Source organism: Mustela putorius, unplaced genomic scaffold, assembly GCF_011764305.1.
Source record: "Mustela putorius furo isolate JIRA1106 unplaced genomic scaffold, ASM1176430v1.1 tig00537350_pilon_pilon_pilon, whole genome shotgun sequence".
Lineage (NCBI taxonomy): Eukaryota > Metazoa > Chordata > Mammalia > Carnivora > Mustelidae > Mustela > Mustela putorius.
The window spans coordinates 9,639,088-9,666,627 of record NW_025422471.1 but is presented as its reverse complement, the minus strand read 5'-3'; the positions used below and the strand labels follow the sequence as shown (position 1 = coordinate 9,666,627).

Below are 27,540 nucleotides of genomic sequence, written 5' to 3'. Positions count from 1 at the left end.
TCATATGACTTGACCTAACTGTTAATTGGTCATACAGATTTGGTAGCACGATGTAACTGTGGGAGAAAACAAGAATTCAAATGTGAACACTAAATGCCCTTTATTTATTTTTCCCAAGGAAACCCTTTTGGGTTAAAATAGAAGGCAAATTCCTTTTAGCTGCAATTAGTATTTGTGGAATATCTAATCACTCGGCGCTGGTAAGTATACACAATACACAGGAGAGACCAACACTACCCTTGAGAAATTTATTATCTGTATGTGAGGATTTGGCTAAATATAGAATAAAAACAGCATTTCCATTTCCCACACTGCAGACAGAAAAGGCTATAGTGTATAAAGTGCAACTAATCTTTCATCAACTATACTGATGCCAGTACCACAGCTACCCAGAAATATCAATTACTGGCTTTATATTTAATGCATGCCTGCCCCCCCCAACCTCCAATGAATACACTCCCACCACCCAGCCATTCCCCCTACACACAGTCTATTAGTTTTCTTTCCAGGATTGGCTAGATAATTTGCAGGAATAACACAAGATCCTTGTTAAAAAATTATTAAGAACTTCAAGATGGTAACAGGACAGCATTAAACTGAGCCCTTCTAAGCATGGGACCCAGTGTCACTACCCAGGCTGTGTACCCATGAAGCAATCTTGCTGCTTTGTGTTTCTTACATATGGCTATGCCTGGCTCATTCTACCCCAGGGCTTTAGCACTTGATACTCTCTCTGCTTGAAATGCTTTTCTCTTGGCTAAGGTCTCGGCAAAATCTGCTCCCTCCTCAAAGAAGTTTTCCATGACAACTCTGTCTAAAGAAACTCCTTTTTATGTCATTTTCTGAATATTACTTTGCTGTCTTTCCACTGCTTCCCTGTCATTTTCTTGCTAATTTACTTATTGATTTATTTATTGTCTTGTTTCCCTCCACTGGGATATAAACTCCACAAGAGAAGTGACTTTATATCTTGTTCACTTACTCTCATTCGTATGACTCCTCAAACAGTACTTGGTACATAGTTGGTGTCCACTAAATATGTTTTTGATGAATAAATAAACTAAATCATTTATAAAATATTTCTAATTTATAAAAAAGCTTCACTGGTCTTCAAGTATTTATGTGTTCCAACAGACTTAGCTAATCCACATGCATGAATCCAAACACAAGAATGAACCAAAGAATGAAATTCAAAACTCCAGCTAATGTAATGCATCAAAAGTGGAACACTCAGTTATGATTACTAAGTGATTTATCTTTACAAATCATACTACATTCGAAAGGTGAACCAGCTATTAGAGTTAAATCTGCTATAGATCTCATATCTTAAAATCTTTTAGGTATAAGTGAAAAGTAGACATATTAAAATGTTGAAAGGGGGCGCCTGGGTGGCTCAGTCAGTTAAGTGTTCAACTCCTGGTTTCAACTCAGGTTGTGACCTCAGGGTAGTGGGATTGAGCCCCACAGTGGCCTTTGTGCTCTGTGTGGAGTCTGCTTAAGATTCTCCCCCTCTCCTGCTTCTTCTGCCTCACCCCCAGCTCTGCTCATGCACACCCTCTCTCTCTCTCTCTCTAAAATAAATAAATAAATCTTTTAAAAAGTGTTGACAGAAAATGTCTCATAGAATAAATTCTAAGAAAATATGGTAATTTTTTACTGCAACTGTGCTTGTTGGTAATAGGATATAATTAAGTCATTATTAAACACTTTATTAGAAAGCTGAATGCAGTCATAATTTTTTCACAAAGCCAATATTCAATCTAGAGTAGCTAAATAACAACAACAACAAAAAATTGAAATAATTATAAAAGGTCATAAAAACTAGGACACTGACCCCTGGCAAGAATCGTGATCCAGAAAATAACCTTAGTTGAATTAACTGGGAGCTCATGTTAGATTATAAATCCTCTTGTAACCTACTTATTTAATGATCTTTTCTGAATTTAAAGGTCAAAGATAGTGACCCTCCCTAAGTCCTGACTTGACTTTCCATGGTCCAAACGGTTCCGCCTAGAGTTGGTCACTGCATTCAACTCATCCTTTTTGGTGATTTCAACTTTTCCAACCATAATCAGAAATGAACAAAACAATTTATAAGCACTGACTGTTGAAGACATTCCTACATATCCAACGAGATACGAGATATGCAGTGCAAGCTAAATAGGAGAGCATTTGCAATTTAAAATATAATTTTCCATAATGAAAATGTAAAGCAGTCGTTCTGTTTTATTCAGTATGGCAGGTTAGGAATCCCTGTGAAGCTACATTGAAGCAAAGAGTAGATTAATAATTTAATTTGGTTCAGAACTATGCAACAGGGCACCACAACCTTTTATTCTGTAACCAGCTGCTGACCCTAATATGAATGAACCCATTAGACATCTCTATTTAATTGTTGGGTGACCCATCTAAAACTCACTAGGAATTTTCATTTTAAACAATACTCAACAGTCTGAAAGAATCCTAGTTATCCCCCTGGTGGAGGTGGTTGATTTGATAGAAGCACACAAAGGAGTTCAGCAAACAGGGGGAAGAAACTGCAAGATCATTTTAGACTGTTGTGTAAAAGAACATCTTAATATAATGAGCCTTTTTTCAGTGTCCCTTGGCGGAGCATCAGCCCTCTCAGATAACCCCACACAAAGCAAATACCATCCGTCTGAAGTTACATTTGCTCCTTGTTATCACAACTTATGCCACTTAATTCATTATTCAACGAATTCACTTTCTTGTTTATTAGATGCAAGGTAGCCGCTTATCCCTAAAGGCCATGTATGCAAAAGACTGCTTGTAATCCTGTCACTTCAAACCTCTCTAGGCTTTTACATTGCTTCAGGAATTAGGAGGAAAGAAGCAAACAATTTAGATTTATTCCTGATGATATTAAATCTGTACATGATGAAAGAAATAAGAAAGAAATGCTAACCTGAAATTTGTTGATTTGGAGAGTGGCTTCAGATGCTATCTTTACGTGTAAAAGTTAGTATATTCACTCACTTCCCACAATAAACACCCTGAATTATTCTTCCTACATTAAAGAGGAATAAATTAAATGCATTTGTGTGTGTGTGTGGTACAAGTTGCCTGCAAAAAAAAAAAAAGGTAATATAGCTCATAAACTTCATTTCAAAGATGCAGGCCAGCTCAACTCACGTGTGAAAACAGATATTAAACATGCTTCAAAGTCTGAAACCTGATGTGTCAAGGCTTTGGGGCACCATTCTTCAAATGTATTTAAGGTTGGATTAAAAAATGCTTTCAAAATGGTTTTCAATTTTTTCAGTATGGGTACTTAAGATTCCTTTTGGTTGTCAATAAAAAGATATGATAAGCATATTCTGAAAACTGCAGGACACTAACTGAACTCTTCACACAATATAGTATAATGGTCAGAGATATTTCAATTTGATTCAGTATTCTAATGCTATTAGAATCATTAAAATGTAAACGAATTACTGAATTAAGCAACTTTCACTGCACTCTTAGCACAATTAATATTGCATAAAATTATCTGCATAATTATACACAATATGTTTACATAAAACAACCAGGAAAAAGCTACAAATCAGAGGCTGAGTGTAAAATATTTTAAGCTGTAGGCTGAAGTCTTCTAAATATGGAAATCTAAGTGCCTGTTTCGGTATTGGTGCCTGACGTAACTGAAGACAGTTCTAAATTTCATGCTTTACTTACTTAAATGCTAAATAACTCTATACTTATTTTTTTAATTCTCATAAATAAATATATGAAATATATCTAGACTGAATGTATTTTGAACCTGAGTACATTATTCGCCAAACTAAGAGCCACCTACTTTCTTCAATTAATTTGCATTTATTAGGTAACTACTAGAGATTCAACATTAGTCCATCAACAAAAGCCACAGAGAACATTTTAATGCAGCACAGCCTATACCGATATGCCTAGGACAAAAGACTCGACATCTCTAGAAAAGAGGAGCCATTTACAAGGAACCTCATTTTGTGAATAGAGTTGTGACTAGCAAAATAATGTGTAAAGAATTACCTGCTACTATTCTAAGGAAGGAAATACTGTCGAAAACTCACATAAGCTAGCAACTGTGGCTATTATTGTAATTCCCGCCTTTCTCTCAAATACAGCTCATATTAATAGAGTGATGCACAAATTGATTTACCTGAATAATTAACCTTTACTATAGCATAACTACCTGAAGTACAGATTAATGTTTTCTATTCAGCTTAAGACATAAACCTACCAGAGAAATCACATTCATTAAATATACTGCAAAAATCAATGGTTTCCTGCCACTCTGAGGAATTAATATCAACAATTAAGTTGCGCATTATTTTTACAAGCCGGTATCCATCCGTCTGTGCCAATTAAACAAAAACGGCAAAACAGAGCAAAACGAAATTAACAAAGAATGCTAATAAAACACAACTTTTCTGTTGATGGCTTAGATATCTAACTTTATTCATTATCGTACAACTCTTGGTTTTTTACATGTGGGAGATTTAAAAAGTCACCCAGTGATTTTTTATAGTGCAACCGTATGCTAGATAAAGATATTTAAGCTGTCAGTATAAACTGCTTCTGTTTTCATTTTGCATTTAATTTCAATGCCAGACTCAAGGCATAAATTTTTCATCACCTGCAATGCTATGAATAAAAGATTAAAAAAAGAACTGAGAAGAAATTCTAACACACGCAGTGCATGCGGCACATTGTGCAGACGCAGTATTCAGAACTAGATGTTTAATTTCCATCCCCCCCCCTTTTTTTAACATTAGGAACATTATTATTTGAGTTAATACATCATGGAGCTAATTTCCCAGTATTTTAGCTTTGCAGAATTCAAGTTTACCTACTTTGGGCCAAACAGGCCATTCATTCCACTTGAAACCTGAAGTAGATGCCCTAAGATTTACATGCTACTTTGTTAGCACTGCAGGATTCTATTACTCTCATATTTCTGGAAAGGGAATATTTCAACATCATATATTTTTGTTTTATTCCATGAAATAGCACATACATTAACCTTGCCTGAGAGTTCAAAGAACTAAGAATTACTAAAATGGTCCCACCTAATATCAGGTCCTCATTAAGGCTGGCTTCGTGTTCTCAAACCAAAAGATATAATCAATCCCAAGAGGTAAAGTTATGAGCTCAGTGTTGAGACATTTTTTATTTAGTACTTAGAACTGTTTCCTGTAGCACAATGCATCTTCGCTGTCACTTTATTAGCCTCTAAAGGACTCGCAGACCAAGACAATTTCTAATTCCCACCAACAGACTCTTAGTGAGCAAGATATGCACAAGAGCCCTTCCTAATCTCATCAGGAGGGCCTTGGGTTTATTAGCCTTGTCAATCTGAAACTCCACTTTCTTAGGCTAGTCAAGAGCCTCCTGAAGACTCCCGGCCTGTCAGGGACATCAAGGGTCAGTCCTTCAGATGTTAGTGGCATCTAATAATGTCTGGCTTATTGTCTTTGGCTCTAATTACTCAAGCTAGTTTTTTATGGTTATTGAAATTAAGTCTAGGGAAAGCTTTGGAAAAAAATAAGCCAAGCCATGTTCTGATACATTATTATCAATGTGGTATCCAATTAGCTCAGTTGGTTAGCTGATAGTGCTAATGAGACCTAGGTCGTTGGTTCAATTCCAGGGGGACCAGTTAGCCTTACTTTGTTCTATGGTCACAGATGGATACCCCATCTTACCCAGCTGTCTTAAGAGGTGCTGCTCACCAAAATAACCAAATGAGAGAGTATGAATGGATCAGCACAAATCCATCCCTACAACTAGGCTCTAGAGGGCATCGGTATCATCTTTTGTGACCACCGTACAAAAATTAGTATTTTAATATAAAACCACTTTTTTCCATATTGTTTATGACTGCAAAGCAAGCACCTGAGACCTTCAAAATCATTTCATGAGCTATAATTAGTTAGACTTCACAACATCTCTATGACTTTGACAAGTTTAATTAAGCTTACTTTACAGATGACAAAGCCCAGAGTGAGAGGTTAAGTCACTTGTCGGGGGTCACATAAAGTGTCAGGGGCACTTCTTGGATTGGAATCCCTGTCTTCTGTATCTCATTCCATCGTGGTACCCAAGAGACCGCTCCACCTCTATGGAAACAGCCTGAAGTCACAGTAATATGTCACTATATTATCCCATTATTTTTCATTATGCTAGAAGACAGAAGCTTAGTAAGAAGGTCTAGGGAGTCAGGGATTACAGATATATCTCCCTTTAAACAACATAAATGTATGGAAATTTGGGTTTGTTGAACAGATAAATTAGAGGGTGTCATGTATCACTTTAGTCTCTGCTACCTCATACTGTTATTAATCACTTTTTTTTTTTTTTTTTGCATGCTCTAACTTCCCAACTAGATAGCATGCACAGGGAGTAGACCAGGTCTAACACAGCTCTTTGAATCCGTAGCAGGAATTAAGAGATATTTATTCATGACAATAGCATTTGATTGGAGGAGGAGAGTATGACTTCGTATCCTATGGGAATGGCAAAATAGGAGGTGAGAAAACCTTCATGATGGTGGGCAGGATTTTTCCTCCTGGGCCTCTACAATTAGAGCAATTCTAGTTTAATGTGTTATGGGCAAACCTAACATATATCCTGGATACCAAGCCTGGAGAGGACCTATAGAGACAAAGCACTAAAGAGAAATGTTTGCAAAGAGTAGAATGCTTCAACAGCAGGGTAGAAGAGGCAGCTTGATGCAGCTATGGGAGGGAGCAGCGCAACAGGACCCTGTCAATGAGAAAATGACTCTGAGAAAATTACTTGCTCAGTATTACAGAAGAGAAAAAAACTAAACAAAACAAAACACAGGAAGGTGAAGTGAGGGAGGACAGTAAACACATTTTTCATTTTATAAAACGATTACTCCTAAGAAGTTTTAAAAAGTGTATTCTTCTCATGCCTGAAGTGATTCTTTTTTTGAGAATGCTCGCACATGCATGAGTGGGGGTGAGGGGAAAGGGAGAGAGAGAATCCCAAGCAGGCTCCTGCCCAGTGGGGAGCCTCAAGTGGGGCTCTACCTCACTACACTGAGATGATGACCTGAGCTGAAATCAGAAGTCTGAGGTTTAATTGACTGAGCCACCCAGGTGCCCCCATGAAGTGATCTTATTTAAAAGTTGTTTTTTTAGAAAGTTTCAGAAATTAAAGTAGGCCTATAAAGATATTTCCCCCTCCAGTAACTGATCTAGATTTGATTCTTTTAGTAAAGGATCGAGTCAAGAAGTCTTGGGGTTGCTTTGTCAAAGGAAGAGCCATTTGAGAAATAGATCTTAACATCCATGTACTCCAAGAAGGAAATGGCAGACAGCACCAAACTGAGGTATAATATACATGTTCCCTGGACATGGGCCAATCCAAGTTTTTTCATTTTAATAGTCACTTCCTTCTTGTTCATTAAATCTCTATCATTAAATCTCTGGGTATTGGAATTCTTTAAACAGCCTTCTTTAGCCTATGGTCTGATCACTAACTCCTGTAGTGGTTAGTAGTCACTTTCTGTAAAAAAAAAAAAAAATCCTGTACAAAATTATTAGAACATATAAATTCATTGCTCAATTGTGTTAAAAACTAGAAAAAATTAAAATCATTTAGGGCTTATTCTCAGGTGAAATATGGCACTCACTTTCATGCTACACAGATTTACAGAATAATTACATGGTCAATATAGTTCAATTTTCATCTTCTGACTTTTAAAATAGTATTAATGAATTAGTGCTTTATACCATCAGTGCTTTAATGATAATTTACCCACTTTAATGTATGAGAAAATGTACTGAGCACCAGTATTTCAGGGATGGTTTCTTCCCACCAGATTAGTGTTTATTAACCTATGAGGCTTCCAGGGTCCATGAACCTCCTGAAAGTATATGCAAATTTTTGAGGTATATGCATATGTTGCCTGTTTCTAGGCAAAGAGCTCTTCTTAGAACTTCAAAGCAGTTCCTGTATCAAAAAAAAGAGTATGAACCGCTACCCTACATCTTCAGCTTGTGTTTGCTTTTAAGAAGTTAATAGTCCTCTCTAATAATTAAAGTTATCTATATTTATATATATATATAGTTCAATTTAAATGCTTTATGAATTAGTGGCATACTCAATGAAAAAAATGCTATATTTTATTTCTAACAAGGGAAAAGAAAGAGACACAAATGGCAGCTACAGAAGTTTACACTAATTATTTCCATACTGAAGCAGTGGGAGAGATTAATAGAGACAGTTAGAGAAATGCCTTTCCTTGAGATATTTAGGTGTGGTTCTTCCTAGGAAGTCAAGCACTAGATGAGAAATCCTGGGGTCCTTTCCAGGTTTGTGATCTCTTTACTAGGTGCCTCTAGATGATGATGTGAAATAACTATTTTTATTCATTGTCAATCAAACACATCACTTCACACACACGCTATGCTTAGCCAACCTGTCTTTTAAAACAGGAAACCTATTTTTAAACCCAAATATCCCAATCAGACGCACAAACACTGACACAGGATGAGATGATCAAGCATTCGCTTTATGTACATTTGTGCCATTTTTGTTCCTGTTTTTGTTTTGTACTCCTAATTGCCTTAAATCCAAAAGACTGGATTTGACGAAAGTCAGATGCTTCTCAGTGCATCTCAGGTGACTGAAAAATGACAGATTCTCAGTCCTCATTCCAGGTTTATGCAAACATAATTGCTTGGGAAGGGCGCTGGGAATGTATAGCTTAACAGGTAATCCAGGTGACTCATGACCATACAAGTTTGGGAAATCTGGATCAGGAATTCTTAGCCCATTAAGATTTTTGGATTCGGGCTAGTTGGTATGTGGTTCCTTTCTTTTGAAGAACTTCCATGTATTATATAACTCCCTCAAATCAATTTCACCTGGAGGCTGGGAGACTACATTTCCAATCATGAAATGAATTGTTGGTGAAAACGCAACACAGCATTGCAGGAGTTAATTCAAAATTCTATTGTCAGGAAAGTAAGAGAATGGGAACATGTGTGTGATATTAAAAATGAAGGCTTTCTTTATCCTCCTTTAAAAATCAGTACTGATTTCAGAAGGCATTGATAAGCACAGGATCAGCATATTTTTTTAGTCATGCTCTTGGGGAAACATTAATTTAATATGCTCTTCTGGACAACTGGTTCTTTTAGGATCTCACAAAAAAAAAAAAAAAAAGCTTTTAATTCAAAAAGGGAACGGCAGGGTATTGGTGGAAAATTGTAAAAGGTTTATGAGGTTTTGTTTTGTTTTTTTTCCCTTGATTAACAAAATTGAGAACCAAGACACCTTCTGTTTCTAATCATGTTTCTATTAACTTGGACTTTTTTTTCCCCTCCAACCTGAAAGTGTGGGGTGAAATATGTAGGCAGTTGCCAATTCATAATGCAATTACAATTGGCCGCTTGGAGAACAGATCTGTGACCAAAAACATTGTTAACAATGGACATTTTTGCCTGGGGTTATGTTTTTTTTCCAGTAATAACACAGCATATTTAAAATAATGTAAGCTTATATATAATACAAATACAGGATCAAATGCAAGATAATTACACGTCTACTGGCAAATAGCAGTGTTTCCCAAACAACTGTATATGATTTCAGGTGTAGATCAGTGACCACTGATTGTAACTAAGCTACAGAACAGTATCAAAAGTGTGAGAGGTGACCTAATAGAAGATAGCTTTCTTAAGTTTCTAAAAGTAATGCCCAGAAAATACAGATATATTTCCAGGTTTTTCTTCGTGCTAGAAGTGCTACAGAATGGTTGTTACTGTATAACAATGGACTACTTTATTATAAATACAAGGCCATACTCAATTGATAGCTCCATGCTGGCTGGTGTGTGATATAGGTCACTCCATTATTATTTAAGGTAAAAATTGCCAAATTGTCCCTTTAAATTCAGCTGCCCCTTTTAGTAACGTGTGTAGATATACTTTTCCCATTTGGTCAACTCCAGGGAGGAACTCTAAATTTCATTATGGAGCTACGTGATTTTCATTTGGGGTGTATGTGGACATTTTTAAATGGAATTCCTACAGATAAAGAATGGATTCTTGGAGTTTCTTCTAAACTTTATGTGCTGACATGTTTAAATTATTATAATTGGACTAGCTTTTGATTTCAGACTATCATCTTACAATCATTTTATCTGTAACAGAAGCTTGGCCCTGCTGTTTCTTCATGATAATTTTGTTGTGCCCCCAATTCAAGATTCATTCTTTTAATATATCAAAAGTGATCATCTTCTCAATTAAGTATTTGGAAGTCTGTAGGCAACTGATTAATAAGGTGAATTTAGAATGCCCTCAGGAGGATGTGAAATCACGCATGAAACACACAATGTGTTTTGTAGCATTACTGTTAAAAAAATCACCTACGTTTCAGTGTGACTTGAAATGTTTTCCAGTGCTTTCCATGTTGATCTCCGCTAGTATTCCCATTGATAATATATCAGCAAACTAATGACCCAGTGTTTGAAACTGCTGAACATGACTTGCTTGAAGCTTCTATTACACAATAAATTATTTTAAACACACCTTTTGGGTAGTTCATTTACTTAAATGACCCCTAAACCTTGGGGATAATTAAGAATAAAGTTTTATGTAAGTGTCATTTTTAATGGTTTCCTGGTACCTTTCTTCTATTGTTGTCTCATTTAGGCTGTCTTTAAAATCTATCAGATATATATATTATCATGTATAATTATTCTAAGCACAGGCATTATTAGTATTTTCATACTTATAATTATTCACTTCAAGTCACTCAACATGCTATTAATGGGTCATAAAGTTAGATATCCAATTTGTTCCTGTGACTTATAATTAATTTAAACAGAAGTTCAACATAAAGTATTTTGAAGTTTATAAAAATTATTTCTTGTGTTACATGCATGTCCATAGATATAAAACTCAAAGATTTTTTTTTCTTTCATAATATACTATAATACAGTTACAAGTGCATTGAAATTCATCTTGTTAGAATGGTAGTAATATATCCCACCAGGACTACTGTTCCTAGTAGCAATTTAAAATAATTATTGTGAGACTTGATGCTAGACATCAGGTTTGCAATAGAATTACAATGAGGGAAGTGTATTAGAGACAAAACATTGCTGGAAGAAAACTTCATAATGGCGCAATTTGGAACTAAGCCTCAATTTTACAGTAATAGATTCTCTTTATGATGGCACAAAGGAGTGAATGCACTTAGCAAATTTAAATCTATTATTAGTCACACTTTGTGGATTGCAGTGCAAAAGGAGAAAAGAAATTAGCTTTTTAAGTATGTTCTTATATAAAACAGGTTCTAGTAAGAACAGTCTTATATAAAATCTCCTTGTTACAGTTCAGAAGCACTGTCAGTCTTCATAACAGCAGGGAGTTGTCCAGGTTTAAAAGACTTTCCAAAAGAGTTCTGGGGGTCTCTAATTTCAAATTATAAAAGTTTCTGAAGTCAGGACACATTCAACATCAGTACATTTCTTATTTACAGAAATTCAGTATAGGACAAGAGAGATGGAGTTAATTTGGTCTCTGCTGCTTACTGCGATCTCTCTCCTTGAATGAAGAGGTGTCTGGAGTTCACACTGGTACTATACCTACTTTTAACATGATTTTGATTACAGTAGGAGAACGCAACAGCATTAAGCTGCTATGATCTGGCACTCATCTGTGTAAAAGGAGTTTCAATTGTCAATTTTGCAAAAGAAACCAACAGTAAGAATTCAGTAGGTATTTTTAGTCTAAAACCAAAACACTAAAGATCTAAGCTTCCATTTTCAAGTTGAGTAAAATGTAATATTTTTGTCTTAATTATGATCCATTTTTCCTACCTCATCTTAAAATAAGGCTGAATAGAATATTTGTTAAGAGCCTAATTTAGTTTTAAACTAACAAAGTATCTGTTATTGACTGGATATATAGGGATGAAACTATAATCCTTAAGAAATATTAAACAAAATTTCTATCTGAGATGTTTCACTCAAGTATTTATCTGTAAAGAGGAGTGGAATCACCTGGCTGAATTGGGAAAGATTAACCATACGTACAAATTCATGTTGTTAGATGGATGGGATAAGAAAGCGAGGACAAAAAAAAGAACGGCCACCTGTAAAATCAAGTTCTGCACAGCCTAAATAGGGCAGATATAAATAAAATACAGTAATGTAAGGGAATTACTTTAAAAAAGCCTTTTCTCATAAACTATCCACATTCACTGCACATATTAACACTTAATATATTTTTTTAATGATTTCATTTTCCTTCTGTAGCTGGCTTTGTTGAGGAATTAGTAGTCAGTGAGTAGTTTATACATAGGCTCAGCCAACATTCGATTCAACTCTAAAATATACGCTCTTTTCCCTTCACTTCAAAGACCTCACCCTCTTCTCGTTTCCCCCCTACTTCCTGGTCTCCAGTATGTTTTTGGAGCTCAGGACTGCGCCTGGTCTCTCCCTCCACATGCTGGGTAGTGGCACCCATTCCCTGGGCTGCAGGCAGCATGAATATGCTGATGACCCCAACCTATCTCTCTACTGACCTCCGGACCCTGCGAACCATCCACCTAAGGAGTATCCATCTATTTTCACACATTCTGTGCAGGCATCTCAAACTCCATGTGCCTCAAACTGAGTTTGCATCTACTCTCTCTGTGCAATCACATACATTCTGTCCCAGGTATATTCTCCATCTCAGGGAAACATCAAGCAAGCTTCCCAAGCCAGAAACCGGTGTATCATCCCAGAAATGTATCCCTTCCATCGCCCATGTCCAACCAGTCTCTTAGTTCACAGGCTTTTACCTCCTATTTCACAAACTTTCTATATCTATCTATTCCCCCTGCTATTTCACAAACTTTCTATATCTATCTATTCTGTGTGATACGGAAGAAAGATTATTCCACAATAAAAAATGATAGGAGAAATTATTGATAAATATAGATAAAATATTTTAACATCAACTCAGGAAAAAAAATCCAAATAAAATAAAAGATAAATCACAACTCAGAAAAATATTTGAAACACATATAGCAAAGAATTCATGTTGCTAATCAATAACAAATTCTTATAAATAAGTATCTAGAAGAAATAGGGGCAGAGGAGAGAAACAGCCAGTTTACATAAAAGTAAAATGAGTTTTAAGACTCTGAAAAGATGGGGCACCTGGGTGGCTCAGTGGGTTAAAGCCTCTGACTTCGGCTCGGGTCATGGTCCCATGGTCCCATGGTCCCAGGGTCCTGGGATAAAGCCCCACATCGGGCTCTCTGCTCGGCAGGGAGCCCGCTTCCCTTCCTCTCTCTTTGCCTGCCTCTCTGCCTACTTGTGATCTCTGTCTGTCAAATAAATAAATAAAATCTTAAAAAAAATTTTTTTTTAAATAGAAAGAAAAAAAATCTGAAAAGATTCTTTTTTTTTTTTTTAAGATTTTATTTATTTATTTGACAGAGAGAAATCACAAGTAGATGGAGAGGCAGGCAGAGAGAGAGAGAGGGAAGCGGGCTCCCTGCCGAGCAGAGAGCCCGATGCGGAACTCGATCCCAGGACCCTGAGATCATGACCTGAGCAGCAGCTTAACCCACTGAGCCACCCAGGCGCCCCAGAATCTGAAAAGATTCTTAACCTTACTCATTGTAAAGGGGAGGGACATCAAAACTAGGTATCGTTTTCTACCTACCATAATATGAAAATTTAAAAATTGGAGCATGTGGGGAAAATGAGTTCTATCTTACACTATCGATGGGTATGTAAATTAGATAAACAAGGATGCTTGCTGAAGAAATCTTTACAGTAAGAAAAATGGAAAATAATATAAATATTAATTGGGTTTTGGCTAAATGGTTTATGGAAACCCCTATTCTGGAATCTTAGGTTCCAGTAAAAAAGAGTAAGATGGATCTTCATGAAGTCATAAGAAAAAAATCTTCATGTTATCAGGTGGAAAAAGATAAAAACATTTGTACAACATTCTCTTACTTCTATAAAAAATGGACACACTCATATATAAGATGTATATGCATAGAAAGAAATTCTCTGAAAAACTGCCTAAGACATGTTCACAGTGATTGCCTTTGTGGAACCCTTTTTTTTTTTTTTTTTTTTAAAGATTTTATTTATTTATTTGACAGAGAGAAATCACAAGTAGGCAGAGAGGCAGGCAGAGAGAGAGAGAGGGGGGGGGAAGCAGGCTCCCTGCCGAGCAGAGAGCCCGATGCGGGACTCGATCCCAGGACCCTGAGATCATGACCTGAGCCGAAGGCAGCGGCTTAACCCACTGAGCCACCCAGGCGCCCCTTGTGGAACCCTTTGACACTGAGATTTGTGCTGCTTTTTCAATAATTAAAAATAGCTAGGTATAAAAATGACAAATACTACCATGCCATTCTCACCTTTAAAATTTTTTATGGCTTCTAACTACTCTTAGGATAATGTTCAAGTTCTTTAACGAAGCTTACGCAATATCCAAGACACAGCCTCAGCCTCATAGAGACCCATCCTCTCTCTATTCCCCTCCCGCAAACTCCACTTCCAGCCATAATGAACATCTTCAGCTCCTCAAACGCACCCAGAACCATTCTTTTCCTGCATGATTCACCTTTTCCTGGCCAACTCCTCATGCTTCAAAACTCAGGTTCCAAGTCCCTTCCACGAGGAAGCCTTCTCTGACCTTCATATCCTTTTCTTACAATGCTTAATGCTTAACTTCATGTTTTTTCCTACACCTATACCCCAAGCTCCATGAGGGCTGGTACCATGTTTCCCTTGTCCTCAACTATAACCCCAGCAATTAATATAGTGTCTGGATAAACGGAGATATGTGAACAGAAAAAATTGAGACATCCGACTGATTTTTAAGTCTGACCAATCTTTAGTAGGAGTAAAACAGGAGGTAAAGGATGTGCTGAAAGTGGGTATTTGGGGTGCAAAAAACTCTTAATATTCATAAGGATGACAAGCGTAGTAATAAAAGCAGAAGAATATTTAACAACTGATCAAGGGGTAAAAATATTAAAAGGTGCAGAATATGGGAATGAACCTTGTGAGAAAAGATGAGGAAGAGTAGATTTCTTGGTGAATGTGAAGCGTTAACTTGACATAACAATGGTGGAAATAGGGACACAGGGCTCCTTAAAGAAGCCAAGAATGTAACACCCAGAGGGGCTGTGGAGATGTCCTTTTCCAAGGAAGCTGCTTTGTTTCTGCCCTGAGGGAGACTCTGTGTTCTGTGTTCCCTACAGCTTTAAGGTGACTCCAAGTCAGACCCAGGCTAGAGTTTCTCTGCTCTCCAGAAATGGGCACAGTGAGAGGGGAGGAGCTTCCCAGCAGCCCTGTGGCCCCTGGGGACAAAAATACTGTTGCAGCGCCCTACATAGTGCTCAAATCTGTGCCACCTCCTGGAGAATTTTGCTGAGCTCTAGGCCACTCTAGCTGCTTCAGAAATCTTGAGGGGGAACATAAAAAACAAGATATCCCAGCAGAGAAAATAGGAAAACGCTTCTCTTTCTCATTCAGCTGCAGTAAAACTAATAACAGCTGGCTCACTGTTGCCCTCAACTGTAGTACTGGAGCCCTCAAAGACTTTTTTCTGCCATATGGTCATGTCTGCCCTCTTCACTCCACTTTCAATCGAATCTCAACCTCCATCACTTCTTCTTTGGAGAATTTGACTTCTCACTTCATTCCTCCCCACTCATTACCCAGTTTCTCTTCACATCTGCCAGAATAGGATTCCTGTGCTGGACGCTATCTCTTCCCATCCTGTGTGTTTTCTCCATCAGTGATTCTTTGCTCCCATTTCTTTAACAATCAGTTGTACACTAATGACGCCCCAGTTTGTGTTTGAGTCCTGACCTTTCTCCTGAGTGTCCAGTAGGAAACTCAGTATGTCCCCAAACCAGCTTGTTTCCTTTCCCGAAGACCTTTCCCTCCAGGGTGTCTCGTCTTGGGGATGCCACGTCCCTGCTCTGAGTGGATCAAGTTACGAAGCACTGCATGATCTTTTGCTTCTCCACAATCACTTAACATATTTTACTAATTCTTCTTTCAAAGATTTCCCAAACTGTTGGCTCTTTTTTCATGCCTGCTGCACTGCAGGGATTCCAGTCCTCAGTATCTCTGGCCTAGTCTTTAATTGTTTTCTAGTCTACATTTGCTCCATCCCTAGACCATCCTCTGACCTGCCAGGATAGCTCATCAGAGTCTCCAGGAGAAGCCTCCACAGGCTGACCAGAGTAGAGTGTAGTTGGTGTTGCTATCTGAAGCCAACTGAAAGTTGCAGTCTTATTTTCCATGTTTCCTACCTTCTCACCATAATAAACAGCTCTCCATTTTTAAACAGTGCCAAGTTTTCCCACATCTCTGCCCTTTGCCAATTCAATTTCCTCCCCACAGCATGTGCTTTCCCCTGTTTCTAGCTGGCCAACTCCTCTGTTTCCATTCAGTAGCACAAGTCATCTCTTACATGCAATTTTTTTCTCTTTGCCCCCAAGATAAATTAATTGACTGCTCATCTGCATTCTGGTAAGACATTAAACACACATAATACGTTAGGACCACCTGTTTATGGGCAAAGCACAAATCTGGTTCAATGCTTACACTAGGAGTTCTTAGCCTCCTTCGGAGCCTAATACAGTGTGTGGCACATGGTGGTCATGTAATATATGCAGGCTGTATTGAATGAGCAAATAGATAATATTCTATGCCTTTGTTTTTCTACATCCAAGTTAACTTCCTCAGATTGACAGTCAAAGAACTTTGAAATTGCTAATTCCCACCCTGGTATCATTTATTTTTTAAGCCTCAGAAACAGGGCTCTGTGTCTTATGCAGGTCATAAATATCCCTTATTTGCAATTATATCCATTTCTGAACCTTTGCTTATACTCTTTCCCCTGCTTGGGAAGAGTTCTACATGTATAAAGTTTCTAAGCACATGTCTCTCTTCGACTAATAAACTCTCTAAAACTCTGCATTTCATGCTGACTGTGTACTAGTTTTACATTTCCTTAGATACACATCATACATGACTCTTCATACACACCAGGTATATTTTATTTTAGAAATTGAATGATATGCAATTGCCAATATTCAAAATTTTTGACCTATAAAAATAATGGCTGCATATGGTTTAACTCATTAAAAACTTTTTTAATGCTTCCCTCTCTCTCTCTCTGCCTGCCTCTCCGTCTACTTGTGATCTCTCTCTATCAAATAAATAAATAAAATCTTTAAAAAAAAAAAAACGGGGCGCCTGGGTGGCTCAGTGGGTTAAGCCACTGCCTTCGGCTCAGGTCATGATCTCAGGGTCCTGGGATCGAGTCCCGAATCGGGCTCTCTGCTCGGCAGGGAGCCTGTTTCCCTCTCTCTCTCCCTGTCTGCCTCTCCGTCTACTTGTGATCTCTCTCTATCAAATAAATAAATAAAATCTTTAATTAAAAAAAATAAAATAAAATAAAAACTTTTAAAAAAAGATTATTTACTTATTTATTTATCTGACTCAGAGAGATCACAAGTAGGCAAAGAGGCAGGCAGAGAGAGAGAGAGAGAGAGAGAGAGAGAGAAAGAAGCAGGCTCCCTGCAGAGCAGAGAGTGGATATGGAATTCAATCCCAGGACCCTGAGATCATGACCTGAGGTGAAGGCAGAGGCTTAATCCACTGAGCCAGCCAGGCACCCTCATTGAAAACTTTCTAAAGGCAGGTTTCCATGTCAAAATTTTTTCCTAGGTAAGAGGTTCTCAAACTGAGGTCTGCGGGCCCCTATGAATTTCCAAAATCTTGTTCAAACTCTAGTGGCTATCATTGCATTCTTCACTGTCACTCAGCTGTATTAAAACAAAAAGTCAAAGTTAGGGGCTGCCCTTGATAAGCCAGTGAAAATAATTACTTTTATTGAAACTTGACTCTCGTGTGTTCATCTTTTTAATAATCTGCATGATGAAATGAGAAGTGCAGATAAAGCTACTTCTACTATATACAGCAGTACAATGGTTGTTTCGAGACAAAGCACTTAACATGGCTCAGTTGAAAGTTGAACTCCCCACTTTTTTCATACAATACCATTTTCAGACGTGCCTGGGTGGCTCTGTGTGTTAAAACCTCTGCCTTCGGCTCAGGTCATGATCTCAGGGTCCTGGGATGGAGCCCCACATCGGGCTCTCTGCTCAGCAGGGAGCCTGCTTCCCCCTCCCTCTCTGTCTGCCTCTCTGCCTGCTTGTGATCTCTGTCTGTCAAATAAATAAATAAAATCTTTAAAGAAAAAAAAAGAATACCATTTTCACTTAAAAGAACAAGTCACAGGTATCTAGTACATATTTTCTCAAGAATGAACAAAGTGGGGTGGTCTTTTCAAGGAAAGCAACTGACAGTTACTATTGCCAATGGCAAAATTCAAACATTAAAGCAAAATCAGAATTTTGGAAAACTTGTATTTGCCACCATATACTTGATAGCTTTCCTATAGATTTTTCTAAGAGATCATGGTGATATTAACAATTATAATTTTTTGATATTGTGTATTGTGTGTATCAGCATCTGAAGATCTAAATAACTAAATGGGCCAATATTTTTCACATGAGCAGTACATGAAGTTACTAAATGTCATATAGTAAAAGATGTATTTGAAGATACAGTTTGAGATTCCATGTTGCAACCAACCTTTAAGCTCAACACTTGTTGAGTTTTGGTGTACTATCAAAATGAAGTAGTAATAAAAATATTCCTAATATCTGCGTGAGGCCAGATATTAGGAAGTATATTCCATATAAGTATATTCCATATACTTCAACCCAAGCAATATATCAAAACAGATTCTATGAGGAAGCAGAAACAAGAATCCAGCTGTGTTAAGCCAAACATTAAAGACATTTGCAAAAATATAAAGCAATGCCACTCTTACTGCTAATTTTTTTGTTTTGAAAATATAGTCATTTTCCCAAAAAAAGTTATTTATGTTCATATATAATTGACCTATTGTTATTTTCAAGTAGACTAAGAAATACTTTTAAAAATTCCCAGTTTTAATTTCTAACAAAGTAAGTATTGTCAGAAATAACCCACATAAACAAAAGCTTCTTGAGTCTGCAGTCATTTTTAGGAATGTCAAAGGGTCCTGAGATGAAAAATATGAGAACCTTTGCAGTAGATGCTCAATAAATGTATGGTGAGTTAGTGATTCAGTGAAGCAGTACAAAGGAAACATGGACAGTTGTGATTATCTAAGCCCAGTTTTTGATGAGGGGTTTACTCTTGCGGGCTGCCTCAGAGAGTTGGCTATTAACCTACCCAGTCACCACAATGAGAACTAAATGAGGATTAAATCCTACTCAGTTTCAGAAAACAACGAGGTTTTCTGTCAGAGACAAGTTAACCAAAGCTTGGTTTTACACGGAGCAAGATTAACTATCGTTTAAAAAGTCCAACTAAACAGAGGATTCACAGAGTAAATGCCTCCCTCACCTTGCAGTGGTTCCAAATATCAGGCAAGGTCTTTAAAAACAACCCTTGAACTTCCCTTAAATTGCTTTAGAAAATGTGCATTAGGAATACTACTACATGGTCTGTTTCCTAGGAGGCTGGATCACCAACCGCACAATATTGGCAAGTAGCCAGTCTACTAGCATTGAAGCTGTCCTGTCACAACACAACTCCTCTGGGCGGGATGGGTGTGGGGAGTGGATGGCCATGGAGTAGTCAAGCAGCTGCTGCCTGCTGAAGTGAAGTGGGGCAACCACAAGGGGAGGGGGCAGGAGCAACACTTCAAAGGAACACTCAATTACAATGTCAAAAACATGTGGCAAAGTTGTTGACTGCCAAGAACCCACAGCAGCCGACAGACTGGTCTGCTATGCCACAAATAGAAACAGGGTGGCTCTTTTTGAGCAAAGGCATTGGGCCAAATGCGACTCAGAGGCAAATAGCAGCTGCAGCCCCCTATCAAAGGAGAATCTTTATAATATATTCTATGAGAAAAGGACTGTTGGTCATGCTCTGCCTGTGTATTCAGCCACACCTGCACAGAGAGATGTCAGGAGCCCAGTCTTGAAAAATGAAGCACTCTGAGGAATAAATGGCACACAATTTCCCAATAAGCGTCTTTTTTTCCTGAGCCCTCCCTTCACATTTTATTCATTTTTCCCTCTCATGGCATAAACTGTTTTCAGCCTGGCATTCTAGTTATAGTTGGGCAAATCTGATTCTTCCCTATCTAGTGGAAACTTCCTGACGACCAGTCATTTATACTGTTAAGCCCATCGCACTATGATATATACATAGTAGATGCTCAGTAAATACAAGTTGAATAAACACAGTCTAAAATTAGCTAAGCAGCTTCATTAACATTACAAAACTGCCAAAAACCTCCCATTGTATCTTGATTCCTTCTATTTGTTCCTCCAGCAAGTATTTATTGAGCCCCTACCACATGCAAGGTAATATGCTAGATGATATTGGCTGTGGCAACATGAAATCGACATGGATATTTCTAAGTCTCCATAGTTAAGTAGTCCAAATTAGTTTCTTTACTGAGAACTAAAGACATAATGCACCCTTGGTTGTTCTTGACCATCAACATCACTATGTCTATGGAAAATGAGAGGTAAAAACCAGGATCAAATTCACAAAAGATATATGCAAGGAGAGAAAAGTTAGGCTTACTTTGCTGTAATTCCAAGGATGACTAGGATGTTATCCCTAAAAATAGTTATAGTTGATATAGAATAGAAAAGATATGCCCAAGAAAGATGGTGTACACATTTAATAAGCCATTTTGATTCCATAGCTAGAAGCAACACAGCTCAACTGAGAAAAAGCCCACTTTGGAATGTATAAGAACTTACAATCTTCATGTACTATATAGGGAATAAAAAGAACAATTTTCAGGTGGTAAGATTAGCTCACATTAGCTCATATATAACAGAATAAGGTTGTGGAGTTTATCGTTATGAGATGATTGAAAACTCTCTCTCTCTCCTCTTTCACAATTGTTGGATGACCCTTCAGGACCCTCTCAGTCATAGGACTATCAGTGAAAAGAATGTAACAGGGTTTATGAGTAATATGTCAATTTAATCAGTTTAACTGAAAAAAGAAATAATTATTGATATTGCCATAGCATCACCTGAATTTAGAGTAATTCTTTCATTTCAACAAAATAATTATTAGGTACATAATATTCCAGGCACTGATGTAGAGGCAAGGTCTCCATCTTTAAGGGGCTTACAGAATACAGAGTGTTGTGGCGCCTGGGTGGCTCAGTCGATTAAGCGTCTGCCTTTGGCTCAGGTCATGATCTCAGGGACCTGGGATTGAGCCCTGCTTCAGGCTCCCTGCTTAGTGGGGAGTCTGCTTCTCCCTCTCCCTCCACTCTTCCCCTTGCTCTCTCTCTGAAATAAATAAAATCTTCAAAAAAAAAAAAAAAACATAGAGTATCATATAAGTGATTCCAGTATTTAGGAGTATTAGATGATGGTCACAATGAGGCTGATGTGATTTGGTTCTTTGCATTCTAGGTCCAGAAAGTCCAACTCAAACCATCTGAAGGACAGCTAAGATAATAGTAGCAATAGGTACTCAAAGATCAATAAGAGGCCATTCTCCTGATTTCAGTTTAGCTTCCTTCGAGTTTCTTCATTTTTAGACAATTCCTTCCTTGCAGAAAGAAAGGGGCTCAAGTGTTGTACATGTTGTACAACTGAAGAGAAATCAGAGCCTTAGAATATAGTATCATTGGGCCTGATTAAGATCGTGTGGATCATGTGCCCAATTCTGACCAATCCTGGAAGCTAGGGGGATCAAATGCCCTAATTGGCTCAGTCCGATGCTTACTCACCTTTCCCTGAAGCACACCGGTGTGGAAGGAGTGATTCCCCCAAGCAGAGACAGGGTACTGGTATCTCACAAAGGAGGGAGTGACCTGGACTGCTAAGGCAACCAATGTGCACTGCCGTGGAATACACATGCTTGTCAACATATTCAAGAAATAGTCTTTGAGAACACTGGAGATAATGCACTGACCTAAGCATTTCTCAAGGTTAGAAAGAGGCGGAAAGAAAGCTTATCATCTAGAAAGGGGGGCAGGAAGATATACAGATAAAACAAAGGAAGAACTCCTTTGTACTTTGGAGAATTGTTGGAATAGAGTTAATTTCCCATTGGAGAAACCAGGAAAAACCCCAATGGAAGCAGCCTTTGAAATGGAAGCTAGAAAGTAGCTTGACCAAAGACAACCTCACCATAACCTCAAGTATGGCGGTTTCTCTTTACTCTGGAATGACCTTTGAATATCCATTATTATCTTGTTCTAAAAACTCTTTCTTCAAGAGATGACAACCTTTTCCAACTGGGGTTTCCGGTGGAAAGAATAGGATTCCCATCACTAACGGTGCCAACCTTAACCTCAGGGCCCAGCACTGACTTGATACTCAGACCATCTTGGGCAAATGAACGGTTGAATAAATATTTGAATGAACACGTACGATGGCAACATGTTAACGGATAATAGATGAGATTCCTGCGGTCGTGTAACGTCAATATAAAAGACATCACTGAACCTTGCCGACAACAAGTTGCTTCTCCACAGGTTCCCACGGAGCCACCTCGCTCCCCCAGCTAACCCTCGGAGGCTCATCAGTGCCATCATTTACACGGCTCACATTGTGTGTAATGAAATCCAACCTGGCATCCACCACACCTTCAGTCTTTCAGCATAAAACAAAGTGCAGCTTCCCCCACAGAGCATCGTGATTAAACAAATTAACTATGGCGCTGCCTGCAAATACACACACTGGAGTGCAGGAAATGAACAGATACAATGGCCAAGTCTGTATTTAATTTTAATTAAATTTCATTCTGTAGCTCAATTAATTCACATCTCCAAATGTCAGCAGGACTTAGGCAAATGGAATGACATCTGCTGTACCGCACAGGACTATAAAACCTTCACCGCATGCGAGGTCTCTGGAAGCACACCAGAAAAAATGAAATATCTTTATTAAGTGTGTAGTAACATATAGAAGTCTAACTCAGGGTCTAATGAAAGAACGTAAACTAGCGAAGCATGTGAGTGGTTACTACGGTGGCAAAAGTTGCTCAATATCCTGCCTAGTGTTATTTATTGTTATAAAATTGCATTTGGCTTTAGAGCTGTTTCCTTTCATATTTACTTAGTGGACTTCCCAGTTGTCCAGGTTGGGGTGTGTGTGTGTGTGTGTGTGTGTGTGTGTGTGTGTAAGGGACACAGATTTCTTTCCTGAGAAAAGGGAATCGGTGGAGTATGAGTGATCTTTCTACATAGAATATGGAAAAGACCCATTTGCTCTGCAAGGCCATTTGTTATAGGAAGCCAGAGTTGTGGCAGGAAGAGTGTGAGGTCTGACAAACCTCGATTAAAATTTTTGTTCTGCCATTTATCGTATCAGATTGGAAGGCTGGCTGGGGGGAAGCAACACCCAAACATTATTAATCGATGAGACTATTCTCAGCTTGACAATGACTGGTTTTGGGAAATGTTTGTGTAGTGTTAGAAAATGTCAATGTGATCACTCTTGTTGGATGATAAGAGAGAGATAAACCTTAATAAAATAAATTTGTTTAGTATTTTGTGCCAGACACTGTGCTGGAGCTGGAAACACAACAGTAACTAAGATGGTCCCTTCCCTGGCGAAGAGAAAGGAACAAGTAAAAAATAATCAAAATAAAATGTGACAATATTATTGTCAAGGAGAGATGCCCAAATAATTAGGCGAGACCTGGAGAAGGGCCAGATGCCTGGGGCTGGGCCCTTGTCTCCTGTGCAATGGCTCTGGAGGATAAATGCGGTTTGAGAAGATAAACAGTAGGGTTCGTTGGGGGTTGGGGGGAGCAGAGGGAAAAGCATGAGCAAGGAGAGGAAGGCGAAAGTAGTTTGTTTTCTACATTGGGAGAGGAGTTCAAAGTCTACAAAGTAGAGAATAAAAAGAGGAAGGTACTCTGAGGTCAGAATGATAGATCCTGAATGTACTGTGAAGAACTCAGGGTTTGATCCTGGAGGCAATGGGGAAGTTCTGACAGCTTTGGGTGAGGGGACACATGATCAGGTCTATGTCTGGAAGTGTAGTGTGGCATATGGAGTAGAGAGGGGAGGGCAGCAGACTATCACGCCCCAAATATGCCACTTTAGCATAAGGATTATTTAGAGCTTAAAGACACCTGAAAGACTTGCCAGGTATAGGACGTCCACTCAGATCTTCCCTTCTTCCCCCTGAAAGCAGGAGCTAAGACTCTCAAGGGAAATATCTACTCTTTCTACCAGGAGGAAAGAAACATCCTTATCAGCAGAGATGGGAGTCGAGCCTGAGGGTCATCTGTACAGACAGACTTCGTTAAAATAACTCCTATCTTCAGTCTCCCCATCTATTTTGGTTACTTTTCCATGGTCGCTACTCTGTTCAACCTAGGACACAAACACAGGTCTAATCACCTCTTTGGGTCTGTATTTTCTTACTGGGGCTGCCACGCACATGTAAAAATTTGTATGATCCTCTCCTGTTGATCTGTCTTCCATCAAATTCGTTTTCAGGCCCAGGCAGGGACTGAGAGAATAGAGAGGAAGTTTTGCCTTTCCCACAAGGACAAATTATCGGAGTATGGAGACCAGCATGGAGGGATTCCTGGCTTCTACCAAATCACAACTAATGTGGACACCCGGCAAAGGAGGAGACGGGAAATTGCATTCTTATTGACAGGTCCGAGAAAGGGCTAAACTGGGTGAGATGAAGACGAGTGTGCCAGCCATGAGAAAGGCCTTGGGGATCATCAGGAGACCAGGTGGGTGGATTGCTGCTGTCATGAAAAATGGAAGGAAAGGGGACTAGGGCAACCCGAGGTCAGTGGGCCCTACAGCTCCACAGTGTTATTGTCCGCTCAGAAGATACAAAAAACAAAACAAAACAAACAATCAAAAACCCAACCCACCAGCCTTTTCCCTACTTCTCCTTTCTATGAATGGGAATTATTTTCCTAAGCATCCTGTTGGTCTCTGTTTCCTTACTTGTTTCGTCCAAGGGGAAGGTGGAACTGCTTAACCTACTGATATATTTGAGAATAATTAAGCAGGTCATACCCACCGGACCCTCTCCCTCTTGGGATATGCTTAGCTAGCTAGGTAAATCTAACTGCGGGACTCAGGGTAAAGGCAACATTTTAAGTCTCATTTGACACTGTTTTGTTTCTCAAATTGCTAACAACCCAAGTGGAAAGGAGGAGTGCTATGTATTGGGGCCCACTCAGGGACTCCAGCAGTGAGGAAATAATTCTTGGCCTTTATTCTAGTGTTTGGGACTGTGCTACACCCAACAGGAACACTTGTAAGGAGCAGCCACGTTATCTATGGAAAGCCCCCAACAAGGAAGACAGACAGAGCCTGGGGAATGTAAGCAAAGAAGGGAAACACTGGGCTAAATGAGGGGCTGAGCACAGAAAGAGTCCTGGTTTTCTGCTTGTTCAGGAAAGAAAACAGCAAGGAAAGCAGGGCTTCCTCACCTCCGTGATGCCTGTGGTCTGATCAGAGGTAGAACATCTGCTGCCTTTGAAGTTCAGGAGATCAGGAATGTGTGTTTGTTACTTTAGAACAGTAGTATGGTAGTTTACTAAACTATGGGCCAGGAGGGTGTTATAGGTTGATTTGAGAAACTTTGATCTACTCTAACATTATAATAATAATATTTTGCTGCCTTAAAAAAGCATCTTAACTTTTAACAACTAATTTGCAAAAAATAATTCTCAACTTGATTATAATTGGAGATTCACTGGAATTATAAAAAACAGGTATAAAGCAGAAATAGAAACATTTCAAGTTAAAAGGAAAGATGACCCTAAAGACAGAGTAGACAGTCTAGCATTCTTTTTTTTTTTTTTTTTTTTTTAAGATTTTATTTATTTATTTGCCAAAGAGAGAGAGAGAGCACAAGCAGGGGGAGTGGCAAACAGAGAGAGAAGCAGGCTCCCCAATGAGCAAAGAGCCTTATGCAGGACTTGATCTGGGGCCCTGGGATCATGACCTGAGCCAAAAGCAGACACTTAACCAACTGAGCCACCCAGGTGTACCGACAGTCTAAGATTCTTATTTAACAATTCAGTGTTAAAGACTGAGCGATCCTACATAAACACATCATCTATGAAAGCTAGGTATTTTTCACTATATGTAAATATCAATGGGGGGAGAATAAAGCCTCTTTTTATTTTGTTATTTTGTTATACTTTGATTATACTAATCTCAAATTTTCTTTCTTGTTTCTCATAATTTGGTCTTTATTCTCACTTTTTCGCATGCCTATCTAAAATTTTAACTCATCTAATTTTACATTTGGATTTAAATTAGGAGCTTACACAAAACAATATGATGCTTTAGAAAAGATGAAGGTTGTCTAACAAAATAAAAGGGGGACTGAACTGAAGGAGGAAACTTCAATCTATTAATTATTCAAAATAGGTAAAAGAATTCCAAAGCTTGATTTGGCAAATTCATCAAGGAAAATTTTCTAGTTCTGCTATGCTACACTACTGAATTTTAAAATCAGCACACAAGGGTGTGTTACTTAAATTGCACCTAATAAAAATGTACAGGAAGTAACAATTAGCTTCCAACTATCTCAGGATCCCATCTAGTGAAACACTAAATTGACATGTGGTTCTTAGCGTATTAATGAATCTGAAACAGGAATCAATAATGTATCACTCATTTAATCAGGTTTAAAGTTGGCTTTATTCTTGCCAGAAAGACAATGGGACATACTGATGTTGTAATGGTCCAAATATGTAAAAAAGTGAAGAATTGAAGTTGTAAAAAAAGAGAGAGAGAGAGAAGAAGAAGACTTTAACTGAGTTTAGGAGTTAAATTGCCTCTAACAATCGATCTTAAAGTATAATGGGAATAAGTACATTAAATCACTTCTGGGTGCATGATTTCATGATTTGTTTGCATTGAGTTGTAAGGATTCCATACACAAAATTAGGTATGAAAAATTGAATTTAGAAACACCTACTTAGACTACTGAATGTTTGCTCCATTTTTCAGGGAAGTGCAAAAGATTGTATCTAACTATGAAGTTGTGTGATTCTATCAAAGATGCTTTTTTATTTGATTTTATGAAAGATTTCATTTATTTGTTTGTAGAGAGAAGGAGAGAGCACAAGCAGGGGGAGCAGATGAAAGAGGGAGAAGACGACTCCCCTCTGAGCAAGGAGCCTGATGTGGGACTCGTTCCTGGAACCCTGGGATCATGACCTGAGTTGAAGGCAGACACTTAATTGACTGAGCCACCCAGGTGCCCCAAGGATTTTTTTTTTTTTAAATAAAATTGATTGACACTAACTTAACTTGTTTAGTTGAGGGTTTTCTTGAAGTCAGGGACCATGAGATTAGAGCTCCATCAATGTTTCCTGCAGTACTGAAGGGTCCAGGAATTTAGATTACTTGTATTTATGACAGTTTGTCATTGGTGGAAAGAACTTCTATCTTGAGTGATCACTACCTTAAGTGGGATTTTTTT

The 27,540-nt window shown here is 38.3% G+C and overlaps 1 protein-coding gene across 4 annotated transcripts in view; it reads right to left on the bottom strand.

Moving 5' to 3' along the window:
* KIAA0825 (KIAA0825 ortholog) overlaps positions 1-27,540 on the bottom strand; it is a 410,770-nt gene that overhangs the window by 86,751 nt on the left and 296,479 nt on the right. The window lies entirely within an intron of this gene.